This window comes from Cynocephalus volans, chromosome 2 (assembly GCF_027409185.1).
Source record: "Cynocephalus volans isolate mCynVol1 chromosome 2, mCynVol1.pri, whole genome shotgun sequence".
NCBI lineage: Eukaryota > Metazoa > Chordata > Mammalia > Dermoptera > Cynocephalidae > Cynocephalus > Cynocephalus volans.
Genome location: NC_084461.1, coordinates 90,096,285 through 90,109,597, shown reverse-complemented (window position 1 = coordinate 90,109,597; position 13,313 = coordinate 90,096,285).

Here is a 13,313-nt window from a genome sequence, read left to right as displayed (position 1 = left end):
CTTCATTTTCCTCCAGTCCACCTTTTTTTTTTTTTAAAGCAGGCTTGCAATTGTTGGCAAAGTCTAAATACACACAATAAAAAGACATCTGGTTAATATGCAGCTTCAACAGTTACAGCAACAATAGCATGATTTTAGTTTAAATCTCTTTTTCTGTTGCCGGAATAAGGTGATATCCAAGTGCTGCAGCAGCTGCTTTTAAGCCTAAAAGTGAAGGGGATGGTGTTTGGGCAAGTGTTGCTGCTCTTCATTTTTCCTTTTTTTTGAGTTTTCTTTTCTTTTGTCTTTTTATCTTGTTGTCCATCATCTCTCTCGTGGTTATTGTTCCTGTGTATCAAACATATTTAATATTACATATCCTCTGATATAATTTATAATTGCTTTAATACAACTAGGTTACAAGGGAATAATGATGACTAAACAAATTATGCCAATGATGAGCCACCACCAACTCTTTTTTAATGCCCTCCATATGGACAACAACCAATCAGGCACTGTACTAATCCATGCCTCTAATGTTGACTGCTCTTGTACCTTCTGTAAACTATGTCTTAAATGTGTCAGACCTACTCTATTCTTAAGAACTTATTTGTCTATTTCTTTTATGCCCTTTTGAAAAAACTATAGTCTTGCTGCCCATTCATTAATTGATATGTTGTACTAGCTGGTGCTATTGATCCATTCTTTGAGCTGTGTTGTATTGTACCACCCTCTGAAAATGCAAAGACTGCCAGCTGATATTTCACAGTTTAATGTTTGAAAGGCTTTGTAGTGGCCAGCACCTCCTCAATCCGGCATACACGACCTTCTAGCTCCAAAAGTCCAAATGTAAGATTCCTCGTAAAAACCCAATGATTTTCCTGGGTCTTTATCATATCCACCATTACCTGGACATTTTTGTCTGCTAGTTATTTGAGTTCCTGTAGTTGATGGAGGGCCACCCCACCTGTAGCCATGCCAGCAGCAGAAGTGATGGCAGTTAACAGTCTGAAAGCAGCCAATAAAACAGCTCCACGCTTGGATCTCTTTGGCTTAACAATTTTTAACTTATTAACATCTATAGGAGTGGAAATTATATTTTCCTGTCGGCCCACCTTAATATGTCTTTCAAAAGGCTGTTGAATCCATTCCTCTGGGCCTCCTGTAGTTGCAAAACAAATGGCTGACCATGAACGAGCACATGTACTGTTTGGTGTGCCAGCTGCTCCCTCTGGTGCTGATACACTGAACAACATGTCACACTGACTACTTTCTATGTCAAATTTTTCCATTGTGTGCCTTCCTGGCCTTTAACTCTTTTTTTTTTTTTTTTTTTTTTTTTTTTAATTTTATTTTGTCGATAAACATTGTGGCTGATTGTTGCTCCCCATCACCAAAACCTCCGTCCCTTCTCCCTCCCCCCCTCCCCCCAACAATGTCCTTTCTGTTTGCTTGTCGTATCAACTTCAAGTAGTTGTGGTTCTTATATCTTCTACCCCCCCCCGGTTTTTTTTTGTGTGTGTGTGTGTGTGTGTGTGTGTGTGTGTGTGTGTGTGTGTGTGTGAATTTATATATTAATTTTTAGCTCCCACCAGTAAGTGAGAACATGTGGTATTTCTCTATCTGTGCCTGACTCGTTTCACTTAATATAATTCTCTCAAGGTCCATCCATGTTGTTGCAAATGGCAGTATTTCATTCGTTTTTATAGCTGAGTAGTATTCCATTGTGTAGATGTACCACATTTTCTGTATCCACTCATCTGATGATGGACATTTGGGCTGGTTCCAACTCTTGGCTATTGTAAAGAGTGCTGCGATGAACATTGGGGAACAGGTATACTTTCGACTTGATGATTTCCATTCCTCTGGGTATATTCCCAACAGTGGGATAGCTGGGTCGTATGGTAGATCTATCTGCAATTGTTTGAGGAATCTCCATACCATTTTCCATAGAGGCTGCACCATTTTGCAGTTTCACCAACAATGTATGAGAGTTCCTTTTTCTCTGCAACCTCGCCAGCATTTATCGTTCAGTCTTTAGGATTTTAGCCATCCTAACTGGGGTTAGATGGTATCTCAGTGTGGTTTTGATTTGCATTTCCCGGATGCTGAGTGATGTTGAGCATTTTTTCATATGTCTGTTGCCCATTTGTATATCTTCCTTAGAGAAATGCCTACTTAGCTCTTTTGCCCATTTTTTAATTGGGTTGCTTGTTTTTTTCTTGTACAGTTGTTTGAGTTCCTTATATATTCTGGATATTAATCCTTTGTCAGATGTATATTTTGCAAATATTTTCTCCCACTCTGTTGGTTGTCTTTTAACTCTGTTAATTGTTTCTTTGGCTGTGCAGAAGCTTTTGTTTGACATAATCCCATTTGTTTATTTTTACTTTGGTTGCCCGTGCTTTTGGGGTTGTATTCATGAAGTCGGTGTCCAGTCCTATTTACTGAAGTGTTTCTCCTATGTTTTCTTTAAGAAGTTTTATTGTTTCAGGGTGTATATTTAAATCCTTAATCCATTTTGAGTTGATTTTAGTATATGGTGAGAGGTATGGATCTAGTTTCATTCTCCTGCATATGGATATCCAGTTATTCCAGCACCATTTGCTGAAGAGGCAGTCCCTTCCCCAGTGAATAGGCTTGGTGCCTTTGTCAAAGATCAGATGGCAATAAGTGTGTGGGTTGATTTCTGGATTCTCTATTCTATTCCATTGATTGGTGTGTCTTTTTATGCCAGTACCATACTGTTTTGGTTATTATACCTTTGTAGTATAGCTTAAAGTCAGGTAGTGTTATGCCTCCAGCTTTATTTTTTTTTTTTTTGCTCAGCATTGCTTTGGCTACGCGTGGTCTTTTATTGTTCCATATAAATGTCTGGATAGTTTTTTCCATTTCTGAGAAAAATGTCTTTGGAATTTTGATGGGGATTGCATTGAATTTGTATATCACTTTCGGTAGTATGGACATTTTCACTATGTTGATTCTTCCAATCCAAGAGCATGGGATAGCTTTCCATCTTCTTGTATCCTAGCTAATTTCTCTCAGCAGTGGTTTGTAGTTCTCATTATAGAGATTTTTCACTTCCTTGGTTAATTCAATTCCCAAGTATTTTATTTTTTTGGTGGCTATTGTAAATGGGCAGGCTTTCTTGATTTCTCGTTCTGCATGTTCACTATTGGAGAAAAGAAATGCTACTGATTTTTGCGTGTTGATTTTGTATCCTGCTACTGTGCTGAAATCATTTATCAATTCCAAGAGTTTTTTTGTAGAGGTTTTAGGCTGATCGATATATAGGATCATGTCATCTGCAAACAGGGACAGTTTGACTTCATCTTTTCCAATCCTGATGCCCTTTATTTCCTTCTCTTCTCTGATTGCTCTGGCTAGTACTTCCAACACTATGTTGAATAGGAGTGGTGAGAGTGGGCATCCTTGTCTAGTTCCCATTCTTAAAGGAAAAGCTTTCAGCTTTTCCCCATTCAGGATGATATTAGCAGCGGGTTTGCCATACATGGCTTTAATTATGTTGAGATACTTTCCCTCTATACCTAACTTATAGAGGGTCTTTGTCATGAATGAGTGCTAAACTTTATCAAATGCATTTTCAGCATCTATAGAGATGATCATATGGTCCTTGTGTTTGACTTTATTAATATGGTGTATCACATTTATTGATTTGCATATGTTGAACCAACCTTGCATCCCTGGGATGAATCCCACTTGATCGTGGTGAATAATTTTACATATGTGTTGCTGTATTCTGTTTGCTAGTATTTCAGAGAAGATTTTTGCATCTATATTCATCAAGGATATTGGCCTGTAGTTTTCTTTTTTGGTTATATCTTTACCTGGTTTTGGTATCAGGATGATGTTTGCTTCATAGAATGAGTTTGGGAGATCTGCGTCTCTTTCAGTCTTTTGGAATAGTTTGTAAAGAATCGGTGTCAATTCCTCTTTGAATGTTAGGTAAAATTCTGCTGTGAATCCATCTGGTCCTGGGCGTTTCTTTGTTGGGAGCCTCCTGATAACAGCTTCAATCTCCTTTATTGTTATTGGTCTGTTCAAATTTTCTACATCTTCATGGTTCAGTTTTGGGAGCTTGTGTGTGTCCAGAAATTTATCCATTTCCTCCAGATTTTCAAATTTGTTGGCGTATAGTTGTTTATAGTAGTCTCGAATGATTCCTTGTATTTCAGATGAATCAGTTGTAATATCACCTTTTTCATTTCTAATTTTTGTTATTTGAGTCTTCTCTCTTCTTTTTTTTGTTAGCCATGCTAATGGTTTGTCAATTTTATTTATCTTTTCAAAAAACCAACTCTTTGATTCATTGATCTTTTGTATTGTTTTTTGGTTTTCAATTTCATTCAGTTCTGCTCTGATCTTAATGATTTCTTTCCGTCTGCTAACTTTAGGTTTGGATTGTTCTTGTTTTTCTAGTTCTTTAAGGTGAAGTGTTAGGTTGTTCACTTGCCATCTTTCCATTCTTCTGAGGTGAGCATTTAATGCAATAAATTTCCCCCTTAATACTGCTTTTGCAGTATCCCACAGGTTTTGGTATGATATATCATTATTTTCATTAGTTTCAATAAAGTTTTTGATTTCCTGCTTGATTTCTTCTTGGACCCATATGTCATTAAGTAGAATGCTGTTTAATTTCCATGTGTTTGTATAGTTTCCAGAGTTTCGTTTGTTATTAATTTCTAGTTTTAATCCATTGTGGTCTGAGAAGATACATGGGATAATTCCAATTTTTTTGAATTTATTGAGACTTGATTTGTGACCTAATATGTGATCTATCCTGAAGAAAGATCCATGTGCTGATGAGAAGAATGAATATTCTGAGGATGTTGGATGGAATGTTCTGTAGATATCTGCCAAGTCCTGTTGGTCTAGAGTTCTGTTTAGATCTTGTGTTTCTCTACTGATTCTTTGTCTTGATGATCTGTCTTTATTGACAGTGGGGTGTTCATGTCCCCTGCTATTATGGTATTAGTGTCTATTTCCTTCTTTAGGTCTAAGAGAGTTTGTTTTATAAATCTGGCTGCTCCAACATTGGGTGCGTACATATTTATGATTGTTATGTCTTCTTGATACATCAGTCCTTTTATCATTAAGTAGTGTCCCTCATTGTCTCTTTTTATAGTTTTAGTTTAAAGTCTATTTTGTCAGATATAAGAATAGCTACTCCAGCTCGTTTTTCTTTTCTGTTTGCATGGTAAATCTTTTTCCATCCTTTCATGAACTCTTAGTCTATGTGAATCTTTATGGGTGAGGTGGGTCTCTTGTAGGCAGCATATAGTTGGGTCCGCCTTTTTAATCCAGTCAGCCAGTCTGTGTCTTTTGATTGAGGAATTTAAGCCTTTTACATTAAGAGTTGTTATTGAAAGGTGTTGATTTATTCCTAGCATTTTATTGGTTGTTTGATTGTCTTAGGTGTCTTTTGTTCCTTGCTTTCTGATTTACTGTTTGGTTTCTGTGTTTGTTGGTTCCTTAGGTTGTAGATAGCGTTTTTGTTTGTTTTCTCTTCATGAATGCCATTTTTATTATACTAGTGGGTTTTGATTTTTGGGGGGGTTTTATGGCAGTGGTAGTTATTTTTCAGGAACCAAACCCTGTACTCCCTTGAGGATTTCTTGTAAGGGTGGTTGTGTGGTAGTGAACTCCCACAGTTTTTGTTTGTCTGAGAAATATACTATTTGCCCTTCATTTCAGAAAGATAGCCTTGCAGGGTAGAGTATTCTTGGCTGGCAATCTTTGTCTTTTAGTATTTTGAATATATCATCCCATTCCTTTCTAGCTTTTAGGGTTTGTGATGAAAAGTCTGATGTTAGCCTGATTGGGGCTCCCTTATAGGTGATTTGTCGTTTCTCTCTTGCAGCTTTTAAGATTCTCTCTTTGTCTCTGAGTTTTGCCAATGTGACTATAACATGTCTTGGAGAAGGCCTTTTTGGGTTGAATACGTTTGGAGATCGTTGAGCTTCCTGGATCTGAAGATCTGTGATTTTTCCTATACCTGGGAAGTTTTCTGCCACTATTTTTTTGAATATGTTTTCAATGCAATCTCCATTTTCCTCCCCTTCTGGAATACCCATGACTCAGATATTTGAGTGCTTAAGGTTGTCTGATATCTCTCTCAGATTTTCTTCAATGTCTTTGATTCTTTTTTCTTTTTTTTTTTGTCTGCTTGTGTTATTTCAAACAGCCCATCTTCAAGTTCAGAGGTTCTCTCTTCAACTTTGACAAGCCTGCTGGTTAAACTCTCCATTGTGTTTTTTATTTCGCTGAATAACTTCTTCAGTTCAGCAAGTTCTGCTACAATTTTTTTCAGGACATTGATTTCCTTGTACATTTCCTCTTTCAGGTCCTGTATACTTTTCCTCGTTTCATCATGATGTCTAGCTGAGTTTTCTTGTATCTCATTCAGTTTCCTTAGAATTATCACTCGAAATTCCTTGTCAGTCATTTCAAGGGCTTCTTGTTGTATAGGATCTGGAGTTTGAGATTTATTACCTTTTGGTGGTGTACTTTCTTGATTTTTTGTATCTCTGGTATCTTTTTTTTGATGTTTATTCATTGTGGCAGGGGGTTTCACAGTCCACAGGTTTGACACTATTGACTAACTAAGATGTTGCTGTGTTTGCCAATTTGGTATGGCTACCTCCGTGACTGCTCAGTTGGCCTCTAGTGCCTTGTGTGTGTGGTTGCCTCGGGTCTTGGATCTCTCCGGGGATCCACCTCTCTGGTCAGCTTGGACTCTGCTGGGCTGCTGGATCACAGGGCAGTACCGCAGGGTGTGTGGTCTCTGTTGAGCTTCCACTTCCCGTGCAGGACTTCTCCCTGTTCCGTGCGCTCTGGCCTGGGCTGCTAGATCACGCAGTGGCGGCCCCACAGGGTGTGTGGTTTCTGTCAAGTCTCCCCCTCCCTACCCGGACGTCTCCCCACTCTGTGCTCACTAGGCCGGGCTGCTTGATCTCACAGTGGTGCCCCGCAGGGTGTGTGTTTTTTGCCAAGTCTCCGCCTCTTTAGCCGGATGTCTCCCCGCTCTGTGTGCACTGGGCTGGGCTGGGATGTGTATTCTGCAACCCTCGTCTATCAGCCAGGCCTTCAAGACCCTGCTCGGCACCGCCTCGCCCAGGAAGTCTACCAGGTTTCTGCTAGGCACAGACAACCGGTTGCTCTGGGTGCCTTTGTATCACTATGTGGATCTTTCTCGGGACTTATCACCTTCCTCCTGGTATCATGGTTATTTGTGTACTTGTCTTACCTCTCACACCAGAGCATGAGCTCCGCGGGGGAGGAGCCCGCAGCACACGGTTCACCTTTGAATCCCCCCGGCGCAGACCAACTCTGGTGCCCACCCGCAGTCAGCTCTCTGTCAGGTTCAAGTGAACTCGGGAACTCTCCGACCACACTATTCCTAACCAGAAATTGGTTAGGCGTTTTTCCGAACTGGTGGCCACAGAGATGGTATCTGCCTCCCGGTAACAGGAAGTTTACCGGGGGCCAGAGCCCAGGGTGCGGTGGAGTGACAGTCGGCCCCGCCTGTACTTCCTTGCCCTCCCGACACTGGCTGGGGATGCCCCACACCACCAGCCCCACCAGAGAACCGTGGAGGGAGTGGGAAGGGAGGCCCGCCCGCAGGCCCTGGGAAGCTCCGCACCGGGGCAAGCAAGTGGGAAGGCTCAGTGAGGAGCCGAGCCAGGAGAGGAGGACAGGCCTGGCCGAGCCGGGCCGGAGCCACCACCACCTGAGAAAATGGAGGCAGCCCCAGGGCCAGTGAGTGGCCCGGTGGGGCAGGCGGAAGCCGAGCGGGCGTCAGCCCCCTGAGCAGGGCCGGGGGTCACTCATGGGGCTGGGCCCGGCCGGGAGGCTCCCTCTCTGCCTCCGCATCATCGCCATCCCTGTCCTCGGCCACCACCACCTTGGGCTACTCACTCGGTCCTGCGGCGCAGCTTGGGCGCTCCCAGGAATCTTCTTTTATGCCGGCCTGAAACCTCGAATCCTGAATAGGGCAGCTGGCCGCTGCAGCTAAGGAACAGTTCTTTTCCTGCTCCACACTTCAAAGCTGTTGCCTGTAAACGAGGCAGCCTCTCCTGCAAAGGGCAAAGTGGCAGTCAGCCCCCACTACTGGCCACCAGCAGCGGTCCTCCCTTAAGAGACGGCAAGAGGAAGCGATATCTGGGCTTCTCACATGCTCTTCAGTCCCATATTTGCAGTGAAACTCTCGTCTTCAGTCCAATGAACAGTGACTGGGGAAGAACTTCAAGCCCTGCAGACCCACCTCCCGTGTTCCTGTGGTGGGGGGGTGGCCTCTTCTTTGTATTTAGATTAATCTCTGTTCTGTGCTTGTTCTATGTTTATTCCACATAGAACGAGTAACCTGTGTTAACCATGTAGGAATTGTTTTCTTGTGCACTACCATAAGTTCACCAGGCTGTAACTCTTGGCCATTAATGATGTAAGCTATAATAATGGCTTCTTCTTGTCCAAAACAAAAGGCATCCATCCACTGAACGGTAACTTCAGGATTCATCTGAACTCTAGGCTCCATCTGAAAAAATTATTTTTGTTAGATGTTTTGGAACTACTTTTACCTCTCCAGTTGTAAATTCTAATACTCTGATGCCTGTTCCTTCCCACTGCAGAGTACCTGGCCCTCTCCACCCTGTGCAAGGTGACTTGGGATCCTTATACAAAAATTTACAGGAATTAGTTAAAGTTTGCGTATGCTTACATGTTTCTAACTGATTTTTTAAATTCTGTTGCTCCACCCATGCCTCTGCTCTTGTATACCCATCTCCACCCCTTTTTTCAAAATTGAGGCAAAATGCTGTCCACAATAGAGCATTAATGGGGTCTTCAAATAACTCTTTTACCTTTTTGAAGTGTTGTTTAATTAATTTATGTGTACCTTCTACTTTTCCCTGACTCTGAGGATGGTATGGAATGCGAAGATGCCATTTAATACCTAATTGTTTACACATCACTTGTACTCTATCTGCTACAAAACCTGGCCCATTATTGCTTTGGATTTCCTTTGGGACCCCTGCCATATGAATGATCTGAAGCAGAGCTGTTTGTGTATGTTTTGCTGTTTCCCCCTTTTGTGGACTAACCCATATCATTCATGTTTGTATGTCAACTGCTACATACACGTATTTATAAAGTCCTAACTCAAATATGTGTGTAACATCAATCTGCCAAACACCTTCTTGGTTTTTTAACTAATTATATCCCTCTCCTGTAGCAGTATCCTGCTGTTGGCAGTTTTTGCATAACTGTGTAATATGCTTTGCTAATCCTAAGGGAAGATGAAACTTTCTTGCTCATTGTCGGGGGTTTTCAGGTGTTATATCATGCCACTGTTCTGCCTCCTGAAAAGTTTCTGAGGTGAAACAGACCATGTCATCTGGAGCTGACTTTTGTAACTTTGCTTCTCCCAGCTCTTCAGCAGCTATAATATATATAATAACAACAGGATCCCCCTTTTGAATATTTATTCCCTTTTTAGTAAAATTTACAACTTGTAATAAAAATTCTGTTGAATAACTTTCTTTAACAGTTGATTGTAATAATAACAATCCTTTCATAGCCAATTCATAATCCAATTGCATTTGTGCTATCTGCATTTCATCCAACTGGAGGTGTATCCCTATAAATGTCTGTCTTTTTTCTTGGGCTAACACATATCAATCTCTGGCTGCTTTTATTTGCCACCCAGGGAAACAAAGTTCTGACTGCTGTGGCAGTAAGTTCTCCTCTTCTGCAGTAAGAACTACATTTCCCTGGGCTAAACTGTCAGCTTCTTCATTCCCTGGCACTCCTTGATGTCCTGGCACCCATTGTAAATATATTTTCTTTGTTTGTAATAATTTTCAGATGTTTTGCCAAATGGGATTTTCTTCTTTCCATGCATAGTCAGACATTAACTTAAAACATGTCCATAAATATTTACTGTCTGTAACTATGTTCATTTGATTATATTCTAATTGTAATGCTAATAAAAATGCCCTACCTTCTGCTAGCTGAGCTGTTCCCTCAAATTCTATTACTTTTTTATTATTTGCATTCTTCCATATAGCACTATGAGCTGGCTGTCCCTTTTCTCTAGATTCATCTATATAAATTGTAGGGCCTGTGACAGGAACAGCACTTTTCCATATACAAGGATAACTTAAACATTCACTTTTATCAAATAGTTTTCTAGGTGCCATACCAAGTTTGCAATTTAATAACCAAATTTCTGTTCCCTCTAATCCTTCTTGTAATAAATACTCAAAAGTAGCTTTTTCTATAGGCAACCAAATTTCATCTGGAACTTTTCCCATTTGTATGATTATTTCTGAAACCATACGATTTGCTAAAGCCACACATTTTTGTGCTTTGGTTTTTATCTTTCTGTCCTTCCTGGTTCCATTTCCCCATCAGAGCACCTTATGCTTTTGATGAACAGCTCCTTGAGCTGCTAGATTCCATACAATACTAAGACTAACTAGTTTCTTTTCTTGATAATAAGGCATTCCTTCCTGCTGTGTTAATATTACATCTGTGTTGTATTATATCTACCTCATATTAAGCTGTTTTAGTCTATGATCTTTTACTTAATATGTTTTGATCTCCTGTTAATAACTTCTGAATCTTTCCTGTTTGTATCTTAGGATATATTTGTTTTATCCAATTAATTTTTCCTAATACTCGTTGAACATCATTTAATGTTTTTGGTTTACTATCTAATAGCTAATAGCTATGTGGCTTCCACATTTTGGGTTCTAAAATATATCCTAAATATTTACTGCTTTGTCCTCATCATTATTTTGTATTTTATCTTGTGGAGTTTCAAATCCCCACTTTTTAAATTCCTCTTGTAACTCTTTGACTACTTGTTTATGTTGGAGAGCTGTATAATTTGTTCCTATTAAAATGTCATCCATATATACATAACATGTTATGCCAGGGTGTTTTGCTTTCCATGGTGTTATTATTTTTTCTAAAGTACACTGATACCCTTTTGGAGACCCTATCAACACTTATGGTAAAACTTTCCATTTAAATCTTATACCCGGCCCAGCATTATTCTTTTGAAGTACTGTAAATGCTGTTAACTCACTTATTTGTTCATCTAATGGGATGGTGAAATAAGCATCTTTTATACCTATAACAGTAAAGTGCTTTACCTGTGAAAACCCTGCTGGACGAGGAATTCCTAACTGTGTTTCTGTTCCTACATCTATTCCTTTGTTTAATTCCTTAAAATCCATAAGCATCCTCCACTTACCAGATTTATTTTTTTATTTAAAATACAGGTGTATTATAAGGATTTTCTGGACCTACTCTTTGTTTCTTTTTATCCTGTTCTAAATCAACACAAATTTCTTGTAATGCTTTAATTTTCTCTTCAGATAATGGCCATTACTTAATCTGTGGTCCTCTAAATTCTGGTAACAATTTAAATTTCACTGCTGTTAACTGTTGATTTAACATTGTGCACACCAGGTATACTCCAAATTTGCTTAAATTATCTCTCCCTAATAAATTTATAGGCATGGGACACACTACTACTTCACCTAAAATCATTTTATTATTCCATGTCATTTTAACTTGATCATATTTAATTCCTGTTTGACTTACCCCTATTCCCATTACAAATTGCTGGCCTATGTTTCTTCCTATTGTGGGTGGCTTTGCCCAAATTGAAATATCTGCTCCTGCATCTAATAAAACCTCAACCTCTGTCCCTGCACATTGTGTCAATGTTATTGGTCTTTGTTGCAAACTGGTAATTTGGGGTAAAGTGACTTGGTTGTCTCTTCCTTCACTGGTGCTGATGGCAGAACAGGCTGTGATACCAATGCGTGGGCTCCCTGTACTGAGCCTGCTTTCCCGTTTTTTGTTCTGCATAACCTGGCAATGTATCCCTATTTTCCACATTGGAAACATGTAACATCTTTATTAGCTATAGTCTTTCTTTGCTGCTTACAATCTTTTTTCATATGGCCTAGTTTATTGCAATTAAAACATCTAAGCCCTTGCTGGTTCCCTTTTCCTTTAAAGAGAGCTGCTGCAAAAGCCTCTGCCATCATAGTTTGTTTGTGGGTCACTGTACCTACGGATCTGCAGCAACGCATCCTGTCAGCAATTGCTGCATCCGGAGGCAAGTGAACCATCATCTTTTTACACTCTTCATTTGCATTTTCAAAAGCCAATTTATCCTGTAAGTATCTACTAACTTCTAATTTTTAGAAAATCCTTTTCCAATGCTTCAAATAGCCTATCCAAAAAATCCTTATATGACTATCTAGGACCTTGTACAATTTTTGTTACTGCAAGTGGTTCCTGAGCTAATTTAACTCCTTCCATAAGTACATTGACAACCCACTCCTAGAAGGCTGATCTAGCTATTACCCATTTGGGTCCTGCTTGTGCATCTGGTAAATTATTGCTTGGGGATTCTCCTACTATTTTGTCCTCTGTCAATTGTCTTGGAAAGACATCTTGCTATATGGGGTTTTGTTGATCCCATTCATCTTTATATTTTGCTGACAATTCTTTTAGAATTGATTTTTGTGCAGCATTCCAAGTGCTTGAGCAATCAGGCCTTTTACTTCTACCTGGCATAAATCCTGCCTACATAAAACTTGCATTCGAGTGATAGTTTCTGAGCTCAGTAATCCATGATGACTAATGATGTCAAAGAAATCTGCCAAAGCTCAAGGGTGCAGAGAAGAACACATAGTTCCTCCTGGACCTTGGACTACTGGGTACACCTGCTTACCTTCTCCTTGTACAGTTCTTGAGTCTGAGATCTGGCCAACATCTCAAAACTTGAAATATACCTTTTCTACTTCCTCAGTGGTCCTTACCACCACTTTCAACACTCCCCTACACAGAAATACCTGCAAGGCTTGCACAGCTACAGACAACTCTGGGTGCTCTTTTCTTGCTTTCTGAAGGGCACTTATCCCTTCCCTAAGTCCGCTGACATCTAGTGTCCCAGTTTCAGGAAACATTGGGCAATAAGCATATGCCTGCTGACATGCTCTATAAATATCCTCAGGTGCCCAGTGTGTTGTCTTCCCTGTTCCCTTCAGTCTCTCTACTGATTGGCAAGCTTAATGCCTTATATGACTGAAGTAACAAGCCTTGCTGATGTGACAGTCCCCATCCTGCTTATAAACTACTCCCACCCAGACCTAGCCACACAGACTCACCTCCTTTGTCCTGCAGACCTCCTTCCAGTCCTTGGGTCAGCCTTCAAGCCCCACACTGGGTGCCACTCCTGTTCCTTTCTCTTGGTCCTGGGGGTAACAAGAGGCATGTAGCCTCTGCCAGGA